We start from the raw sequence: 11,265 nt of genomic DNA, 5'->3' as shown, positions 1-11,265 counted from the left end.
ATCACATATTTATTTTAATACAATACATTTTACTTATTTATTTACTTTAGTATTTGTGTATTTTTTGTTTATTTACTGTAAAATTTTATTAATTTATTTACTCTAGTAAAACCTATTTATTTAGTCAAATGTGCTTCTGTTTATCAGTATATGACTTTTTATGTACCTTTCAATGAATATATATTTACGTATTAGGGATAAAGCAAACTTACATTTACCTCTATTCAGTTCTTGCCAAAACCTAGAATTATTTGTATCACAGGAATGTAAAAAATACTATGATAGGCAGCTGTAATAATTTTAGTTAATCTCTGTACATGTTAGTTTCATTTGTTACTGTGATTTTTGTATATATTTTTAATATTTGTTGTATATTAATCTTCACATAATATATTGATTTTCTATATCTATTTGTTATTTATGTATTTTTCATAAATATTTGTATCTCTATCACTATTTTTATCTATTATTTTTTGAAAGGCACATTGGGTTGAAAGCAAAATATGGAAAAAAAAGAAAGGGGAAAAGGATAGGAAAGGAAGAAAGAGTGAGAAAAAAAAAATTGGGAATAAAAAATTATAATTATAGAAAGAAGGAAAAAAATCATGAAACTAAAAAGAACCAAAGAGATAAAACGAAAAAAAAAAATCATATTCAATTATTATATATTATTACTGTTTATAACTATTATTGTTTACTCGTTAGGCCTATTTATCGTAAGATCAAAAATATTGTCTAATTAGATTAAAATAAGTATGTTGTGTGCTAGCAATGAAGTCGGCAAGCACAACTTTGTTATTTTTTAATAAAGTTTTTCCCCTATTTGAAGAAAATCTTTGTTTAAATAATTGTTTTGTTTTTTTTCATGTTAGGGAATAAAAAAAAAAAAACACAACAAAACCGTGAAAAGTCGGCTCAATATAGTTTCCTTAATGACTGATCTTCAAGAATCATAAAATATATGTGTGTACTTCATATTGGATCTTGAGGGTCATTCAATAAGATATATACATTGAGGCAAAGTTTTGCAGCTTTGTTGTTTGCATAGTCATGCCAAATTTACAGTTTGGAAAAAAAGTATTTACAATTTAAAGAGTTTGTTGCGGCCCTTTCTAGACACTAATACATATCGCTCCAAATTTTTAATTAATTAATCCTCATTTTCTTCTACACCGGTTATGTTTAGATTGGCGAGGCCAGAATTTTTCGATTTGGTATTAAATTACTTGAACATTCACAACCCTAGGTATTATTCATCAGTTATCAGTGCGGAATCTTTGCTGTCTGATTATATAACCCTTCAACCCTCTTGTCCATCAAAACCAGAGAAGACAATTTCATATTCCACCGTGACAGCCATTCATCTTCTAATGAAATTTATTTAAACAAATGAATTCATGTATATTTATTAAGCTAGGAAGCATATAAGCATATTCATTATATACGAAGGTCGTATGTGGGCTAGACGATAATGCATCGGACTGAGGTGCGGAAGAACCGTCTTAAAAACTCGTTAAAGTCAGTTGTTTATCTCGCTCCTTAGTCCGTAATTAAATTATATTTTAGATTCTCAATTCATTACTTGTCGCGTTAAAAAAATTTTATTCTTACAATCATATTTCAAATTTTGTATGGTGGACGTAGCGACTTCCCAAAACTAGTCTGCATTGACTAATTTGAAAAGGTATGAGAAGAATATTATATATATATATTTATTTTTTAACCATTTTATTGTATCTAGAAATGTGATTTTAAATAATTAAGAGAAATTTTAAATTGAATGTTTTAAAAAGCAGATTATTCTTCACCAAATTGCTGGACTTGTTGATTTCTATGGGAACAAACGATTTCTTCCATGTAAAGTCAAATATCAAATAAAATTATAATTAGTTCAATGCTAACTTTCTTTGCACTTTTTATTTTCACTTTGGAATATCAATACTTATTTATTATTACTAATCTAGTTTCTCGAAAAATACCAATATTTAATTAATTAATATATCAGATTCAAAATATACATATCGATACTTTTATCGATGTTTCGCAACTTTATTCTTTGTATAGTCATTCCCTATAATAAAAAAAAAAAACAGTGTTTTATAAAAAATAATCACTTAAACTTATTACTTAAAAAATTGCGAAGTACAGAGTATAATTATGGATTAATAGCTATAAACATTACTTATAATATTACAGTATCTATATTATCTATTACAGTATGTTCCACATTGTAGCGATACAAATAACTTTAGGTTATACGACTAATTCCAGGCTACTCCAGCCTCATTAACACATAAGATATAATTAACAATACTAAATATAAATAAAGACAAAACAAAACAGAAATAACAGATTGATTAGCTCCTGGAAAGGGCGATCACGTTTTAGAAAACCAAAACAAACTTACATTTACCCCTATTCAGTTCTTTCCAAAACCTAGAATTATTTGTATCACAGCAATGTAAAAAATACTATGATAAGCAGCTGTAATATTTTTAGTTAATCTCTGTACATGTTAGTTTTGTTTGTTACTTTATGATTTTTGTATATATTTTTAATATTAATCTTCAAATAATATATTGATTTTCTACATCTATTTGTTATTTTTCATAAATATTTGTATCTCTATCACTATTTTTATTTATTATTCTTTTAAAGGCACATTGGGTTGAAAGCAAAATATGAAAAAAAAAAGATAGAAAAGGAAGAAACAGAGAGAGAAAAAAAGGAGGACTAGCAAATAAAAAAATATAATTATAGAAAGAAGGAAAACAAATCATGAAATAAAAAAATATATATAAAAGAACTAAAGAGATAAAACGAAAAAAAAAATCATATACAATTATTATGTATTATTACTGTTTATAACTATTATTGTTTACTCGTTAGGCCTATTTATCGTAAGATCATAAATACTGTCTGATTAGATTAAAATAAGTATGCCGTGTGGCTAGCAACCCAATGAATTGGACAGTACAACTTAGTTACTTTTTAATAAAGTTTTTCCCCTAGTTGAAGAAAATCTTTGTTCTAAATAATTGTTTTGTTTTTCATGTTAGGGAATAAAAAAAAAACACAACAAAACTGTGAAAAGTCACCTCAATATAGTTTTTTTAATGACTGATCTTCAAGAATCACAAATATATTTGTATACTTCATAATGGATCTTGAGGGTCATTCAATAAAAATATATACATTGAGGCAAAGTTTTGCAGCTTTGTTGTTTGCATAGTCATGACTTACAATGAAAAAAGAAAAAAAATATTCTTCAACTAAATATTAAAAAACTACATTGTACTGACCATAATTAAAGATTAAGAAGTATAGCAATTAAAACATTACTTACATTTGTCTATTACAGTGTGTACATTTGATTTTTAGTTAATGGCCCGATTGTTTGTTTTTCTATAGTCATCATTTATTTTAGATTTCTACATATATTCTATTCTGTGTGTCAGAAAGTTTATTTGCTAACAAATATCACACAAATACTCGATTTGAAAATCTATGAGAGCCAAACATTAAAATTGATGAGTTAATAGTTAGATCAGACTTACTGCACAATTATGAAACTTTTTTGATAATCAAAGAATAAAATAAACTAAATTTTAAAATTATAATTATTTTTATTAATTCTTTTCAATTCCTGGAGACTGATATTTATTTTTTAAATAAATCAACTGGTATCAATTTTAAGTCTCAACACTCTTTTATTATATTATAATTATAATTATTATTATTTTTCATAATAGTAGATCCTACTATAAAATTCAGCCAACGGTTATCTGAGTTTTGATTCTCCATAAATGACGTGAGATATTTTCAGCGTAGCCTCTTAGCTGCCCGAAGCATGACTCCACAAACCCGCTGGAGTTCTAAAGGATATTGTTTCCCCTCCCGTGGTGGAAAAGTATTCCTCATGACTTGCCTTTTGACCGAAGACTGGTCGTTTAACGGGCATTTCAAATGACTAAGCTCCTTCAGGTTCTCTGCATAAGGTCAATAAAAGGCATTACTTTAATACCGTACATAGTAAATCGTTTTAGGCCATGTTTTAACGCTGAGAATATATGCCTTAGTCGCTATGATTTGCCTAATTAATAATGTATAATTTTAATTGACTTTTTGATCTTATTAAGTTAGATAGTTCTAGAACATTTTTCCCAAAAGTTTTAATTTACGAATTTCTTCTTCCTCGGAAAGTTTGGCTAACTTAAAAGTAACATTAATTGATTCCTGCATTCTTTTAATTTAATTTAATTTCAACTATCTTTTAATTAAATTTTTCAGTCGCTCTTTCTTGTTTCTCTTCACTTGCATCTTCAATAAGTAGTAACTAATACAAGAAATAAACGTCCTTGGGGCTTCTGTCGCTATAATCCCTTACTGACAAAAAACGTGATCCTATATATTCTTAATTTGATATAATATTTTCTTAATTTAGGCTCGGTTATGAGGGAGCGCGTTTTGATATCCTACTTCACGTGTTTGTTAAAATTTAAAAATTGATTAAGTTTGTTAAAATTGTTTAGTGAAGCAAATCATCCTTAATTCCTGGTGCACAATTATCCGTATTGTTTTCGGAAATTGCGGAGTAGTAGATGGAGTAATGATGGATTGTTAAATATGATTAAAATGATTTTTATCTAAATATTATACTGAACCGAAATAGAATATAAACTATTTGGATCATACTTACCTTAATACACCTAAAATAAGCTTAACTACTCAACGTAGAATAATAATAATACAACTTTCAAAGGTAAAATTCTCCTCTCTTGCTGCTATAGTCCAAAAAAGTGGAAAGCTGTGGTGTAATTGTTTCAAGTGCTTACTTAAATTATATTATGTTTTGGAGAAGTTTGTTGGGGGGTGCGGTCAGCAAAGAACAACATAAATAAACAAAACCATATTTATTTATTTTATGCTGACGTTTCGACCTGAATTTCAGGTCTTCATCAGGGGTTATGGCGTAGAAGGTAGGCCTGCAACTGGGATATGTTTTAAGTAATATTACGTTTTTTAAGATCCTGAAAACGAATCTGATGTTGGCTAACCGCTTGTTGTTTTCCGGCAAATCAGAAAAATGATCAAATAACCACTAAAAGTCACATGTTATTTTTGATTTTGGGCTTATCACAAGCCAAGCAACCTTTTTAAGCGAAAGGTTGGGAGAGAGGAGGCAAAAAGTAATTTTTTATTAAAATAATGATAAAATTGCCTACAATTTATGTTTGTACAATGTGTTGTAAGGTGCAATATGTAGGTGCGCAATAAGGTTGTGTAGTGGTGAAAAAGGACTTGAGGTGGAAAGTTCTGGTTTCATTGGCTTATATTATGTTTCTTGGACAACCATAGTTCATAAAGATGTATTTATTTTATACGTACGTTTTGAAATGCGTTGACCACTACCGAACGTTAATCTAAAATTTACACACCACTTTGTATTTATTTCGGGATCACCAGAAATACACACATAGCCGAGTATTATTGCCGAGCTGAAGTGGCTCTATCCATCCTTCCGATGCTTGTATTTCCTAGCTTCCTTTCTATTCCAAGTAATTAGTAATCAACCCCCTCCTACATCCTAGAAAATCAAAAATTCAAATTTTCAGTCCAATCCAAGGTCACGTTTATCTGACATCTACCCTCCATCTCACCGAACTGCTGCGTTTGATAAATAGTTTTTTACCAAAGCTGCATATCTCTGGAACTCCATTCCCTCTAACATACGTCATGTGCCAACCCTTCCCTCGTTCCAAACCCTTCTATTTAACTACCTTTTACTTCACCACTATTACTATAGTAGTAGAGATATTTTGTAATTTCCTATTTATTTTATTTTGTCAGTTAGTGTTTTAATTAATTCATTTTTTTTCTTCTCAGTATAAGTTATAATTAAGTGTGGCCACACTGTTTTTGGTCAATAAGTGTTACAATTAAAATGTCCATTTTAATTATTATAAAGCGACCTCGTTCCAGAATAATCAACTATTTTTCATTTTATTTCATCCTATGTTCTGAAACAGCTTCCTTGTAAAGCTTCTATATTCTTCACCTATATCTATAATGCTATACTCCGATACACCTATTTCCTTACACCTAATTCCGATACTCCTTGGAAAATTTCAATAGTAAAAATGTTATTCAAAGCCACTTGAATATCCATCGTACAGCTCTCAGAGTTACCTCCCATGTAAGCCGATCTGGTATTAAAGAAATAAAAGAAAGAAAAAGAGTTACCTCCTGCCCATTACGGGTAAATCCTATTAACCTCTTATTCAAACGCCTCTATCCTATCTTTGATTCAAATCATGTTATTTTTCCCCACTATTTTGGATTTATTACATCCCATTCTACTATACAACAGTCCCATCAAGTGGTGGATGTCATATCTTCCACATTAGAGCGCGAAATGTACTTCTTCTTTGTGAAATATGACTCTACTTCGGCTTCACGAACTCTACAGTCACACATTCCATCCATTGAAGATTTGTATCACAACTGGAAAATCAAAACAAATCCCACCAGACCCCTTTTATCCTCTTTCATAAACCTCTACTCTCGTGCCCTACTGAGTTTAATATCCCACTAACGCCTATTAAACAGATTCGCCACTTAGGACACCATCTTGATAAGCGACTTACTTCGAATCCTCATAGTAGACTTAAACGACAAGAAACTACTTGTAGATTGCGATGCCTACAACACCTACTTGACAAACGATCTAAACTTCTCATTTACTGCAAAAACAAGAGATAACAACTAAACGTATTTTTATTCTTAATTACTTTGCATGGCCTCGTGACCTTATATTGTAAACTGTTTTTAGAGTTCTACTACTGGGTAGTTTCTCTACACCCTGTATCATATCATTATGTCATTATGATCAAATTTACTTGTTGTATTTTTTGTATACAGTTGTAAATATCAATAAATAAATAAATAAATAAAAAAAAATTACCTTGCAGTTTTTAATAATCTGTAATTTTCACCTGTTTGCCACTATAAACTAAAATATAGAGCCTATTGTTTAATAATCTTGTAGACCAAAAAATTTAAGATGCTCATAATTATTTTAATTTATAAGTTCACTTTGATTCACATTTCTCATTTTCGTTTTGTTTGTTGTTTTCTGAAAATGTAAAAATAATCTTGTAATTTAAATAGTTAATTTACTGTACTTATGATAAGTATAATTAACCATAGTACGTGAAAGATTTTTACTATTAATTTTATTGTATGTAACGACTTTTTATGCTTTGAAATAATTTAGGGATTTTTAAGCCGCTATACTTCTTTGGAATCAGTGAAAATGTGCTTTTCAAGAGGCTTATAAAAGAGTTTTTTAAATTACCGATTTTAATAAAGTTCTTTTTTTAATTAACAAACTAATTATAAAAAAATAATGAACCAATTAGCCTGAATTTAATGAGATTCTAGACGTCAAAACTGTATAAAATCGGAAATTTTCGTTTTAAGGAGAAAATTATATTACTTTCGAAGGTATTTTATTAAGATTTTCATCAATATTCCCTGCTGGTTCTGCAAAAAGTTTTATTCTTATATCTGTTTTATTCTGATCATCTGACTTGTTCATTGTTATCACCTTACAAATAAGGATTTCTAAAACTTAATAACAAGATTCTTTTTTTTTATTCTGAGTAATATTAAAGCATTTTCCCCCAAAAGATAGTATTGCTTAGCATGGTAGTGGTTCTGTGACAGAAAAGTTGTAAGGTTAAAATTCATAAGTTATTCCAGGTTCTTGTTTAAAATTTTGAAATATGACAGCTGTGTATCATATTGCGTAATATATTTTCGAAAAGTATATTTTGTTTAAATGCCAATTTCACTTTTTGAGGTTTCTAAAGTACGACCAGACTTCGAAACTCCGTCACCTTGAACTATAAAGGCTGCAATGATAAGTCAATAAATATTCGTTAAAACTCGTAGCGGTCAAAATTAATGAAGGTTGGTCGAATTAAAGTCCGGCTGCCTAATCCCCTCCGGCTGGACATTAAAATTGTAAATTTTGTAGATATATTGAGAATCGAATGATCATGTCTAGCTATTTATAAACTTTCTCGCTTCATAGCCTAATTGAAGGACCAGCAGTAAACATCTCACGTAATTTCTATTACCGTTGCATATACTAATCTAGATGAGAACCAGATTTAAAATTAACATCTGAAAATGATTTATCAAGGTGTATAATTTTTAAAGTGGTTTTGTCAGGTATCGAAAATTTCAAACTTCATATATCATTTAATTTTTGACTATATGTCTCGTTATGTACAACCAGCACGATTTTGTATTAGATTCAAGATTGCTTTTATTGCGTATGTGATGAATAAGGTATAACTTTATGACTGAAAATAATGTATTGGAAAATTAATATGTGCACATTTTCAGTAATATATACAAATATGTATAAATTTTACCTCCTCATTATCTAAAGTATTTGTAATATTGTTTGTTAATTACATTAATATTTGCTACTTTTACTTAACATTTTTTTTAATTTATGACCTCTTCACCTTTAGCTGTTAAACAATCTTTAAAATGCTGTTTCATCTAACCAATGGCGGTCTACTCAGTGAGTCTATGGAATTGTTTCCTTTCCAATTTACTAAAACTCAGACGGCAAGAGTAGTGATAAAATACCTTACAAAATAAATATTTATATTTATAAGGATTTTTAAGTAAATTAGTATGAAGTGAGGAAATAATTCAATAATTTTGGATTTCCCTATTCCCTTTCTGACAATGATTCTTTTAAATCATCAATTTCATTAAAATCTCGTTTCCTTCCAGTGTATTTTATCTCATTTCTCTTATTTACAATCCACTGTTTTGCTTCTACAGGGTTTCTCATTGAATTACTTTCATATTAACAGGATCTCTCAGACAAGAGAAATATTTTTCATATTGGCATTTCCTGACATAAGCGGATTCAAAGGGGAGCGCGGTGCGTCCTTTCCTCCCGTACCTAAAGAAACGGAAAATGTAATTCCTTCTAATGTTTATCCAAAATAAAACCTAAAATATTCAGATTGAAATCCAACTTGACTCCAGAATGTTTTCAATTCATATATCTGGTTTTGCCTGACAAACAGCATCGACTGTGGTTTGAATTCTTCTTTAGAAAAAGTCCTTACCTGCCTTTTCTTGAATATTTTAGTTTTGAGCCCACATATAAAAAATATCTGGATCCGCACGTTTATTTTGAACTATTAATTACTAAATAGTTGCTTGGACAAATTTGTTTTCCAGCAGGTTAATGTAAATTCTATGAAAATACTCGAGAAATATTCGTTTTCCTCAAGATGATTTGATTGATAAAACATAATGCAATCTGATTAACCCTAACTGTTTCAGGAAGCAACCGTTGTCTACTAGTTAACTACCACGAATACGAATTACGGCGAGTACGAAGATGTCCCTTGATAGGTATAAATTAGAAATAGTCCTTAAACAAGGGGAATAGACTCTTGAAGGTATCTAGCTCTTGGATCGGTCTGATTACTATCGTACCCTGTAAATCGGAGCGTAGCCGCCCGGTAATAATTACTGTAACGAGGGAGATCACTCCACCTCGACCAACAGATCTAAGGATCCGACAACTTTAAATATGTCCACTTGTTACATTGTGTTTTACGATCGCATTCAATCAGCTCGGTTGTCCATTACAGGTAATCTGATAGCAGAGGCGACAGAAACAGGAGTAGGCCTAATACTTCTCAATCAGGGTACAAACTCCAATTAGAGATTGCCATCTTGCCTGCTTTTCCACCTCGATCGGTTGAATTTCCTTCATTTGCACATCGGTACCGCTTTCTATTCGTCCACTTCTACTATAGAAACAGCATTCCGCTTTTAGAACTTTTTCGCCTGATATGGAATGGTCTGCCAGACAGAAATAAGCGATAAGTGCCTTTGAGAAAAGGAAAACTTTATTATAGTGTTAAAGTCGTTAGTCTTTGTTGAGAAAACTAACGATTGAAGATGCCACTATTTCTTGATTAGCAGTTCTCACCTGAGCCATCAGAACTGGTTGTACTTTCCCCGTTTCTATTTCAAGTTCTAAAATAAAATATCGTACATATACATTCCAGTTTGACTGACGTAAAAAGACCTTAAGAAATTGGGAATTATGTAGTATTTAAATTAGCTGTTTGAAAATAAAGTATCATTATTCAAAAAACGTTAAATAAGTTACAATTGATATTTCGTTTAATGATTTAACGATCATGCGTAGTTGCCTTTTTGAATGCAAGAATCACCACAAAACATCACGTTGCTTTAATTGGTATTTGTTTTAATTATTTGTTAGACTTTTATTACCTGTTTATAAATATGCCTTTATATTTTATGAGTAGTATATACTTATAGTTTACATAATTGTATATGAAATATAATAATAAAATATTTAATTATATAGGTATACGTACTGTAATATAATTCAGGTCTACCGTAAATAATCCTTACGTAGACATCCAGGGCAGGAGATAAGTTATTTGGGGGTAAAAATGGGTTTTAAAAAAATCACTATATTTATATAACATCAAACATGAAAAATAGGTTCTAATTCTATTAAAAATGGGTTTTAAAAAATCATTATATTTATATGATACCAAACATGAAAAAAAGTGGTATACAACCAAACATTAAAAATGGGTTAGAAAAATACCTGAAAGTGCGAATAAAAGTATATAGCTGCTATGCTTGAATAGTGACACATCAGACAATAAGACAATAATTTTTTTTTTTATTTTGTGTTTCAGGTATTTCATAGATTACACCGTAAACTATAAATTGTAGCAACTCTAATAGCTTTAGGAAAGTCTGTAGGACGACCTCAATAAAGACATTAACGGCAGTCCAGGATATTTTATATAGGATAGAATACGATCCTTAGAATACTTTTTTTAAATGAAAACTTCTTTTTTAACCAGATGTACCGCAATTCAAGCAGAGTAGTGAGATGCTAAAAATTATTAATTAATAATAATAATTCCCTAGCACTAATATATTAAAAAAAATCTTAGGAACTCTTCAACTTTGGAGTTATTTCTTATTTTCGCAGAAAAAAATACAATAACGGCGATTTGAAATGTTTGCATTTATTAAAAAACAAGAATAAATATTTATCCCTCAATGTACTTTACGACATGAAAAAAAGGTTCTAATTCTATTAAAAATGGGTTTTAAAAAATCATTATATTTATATGATACCAAACATGAAAAAAAGGTTCTAACTCT

This window comes from Halyomorpha halys, unplaced genomic scaffold (genome assembly GCF_000696795.3).
Source record: "Halyomorpha halys isolate HHAL.00 unplaced genomic scaffold, Hhal_1.1 Scaffold421.1, whole genome shotgun sequence".
In the NCBI taxonomy this organism is placed as follows: domain Eukaryota; kingdom Metazoa; phylum Arthropoda; class Insecta; order Hemiptera; family Pentatomidae; genus Halyomorpha; species Halyomorpha halys.
This window is presented reverse-complemented; position numbering follows the sequence as displayed.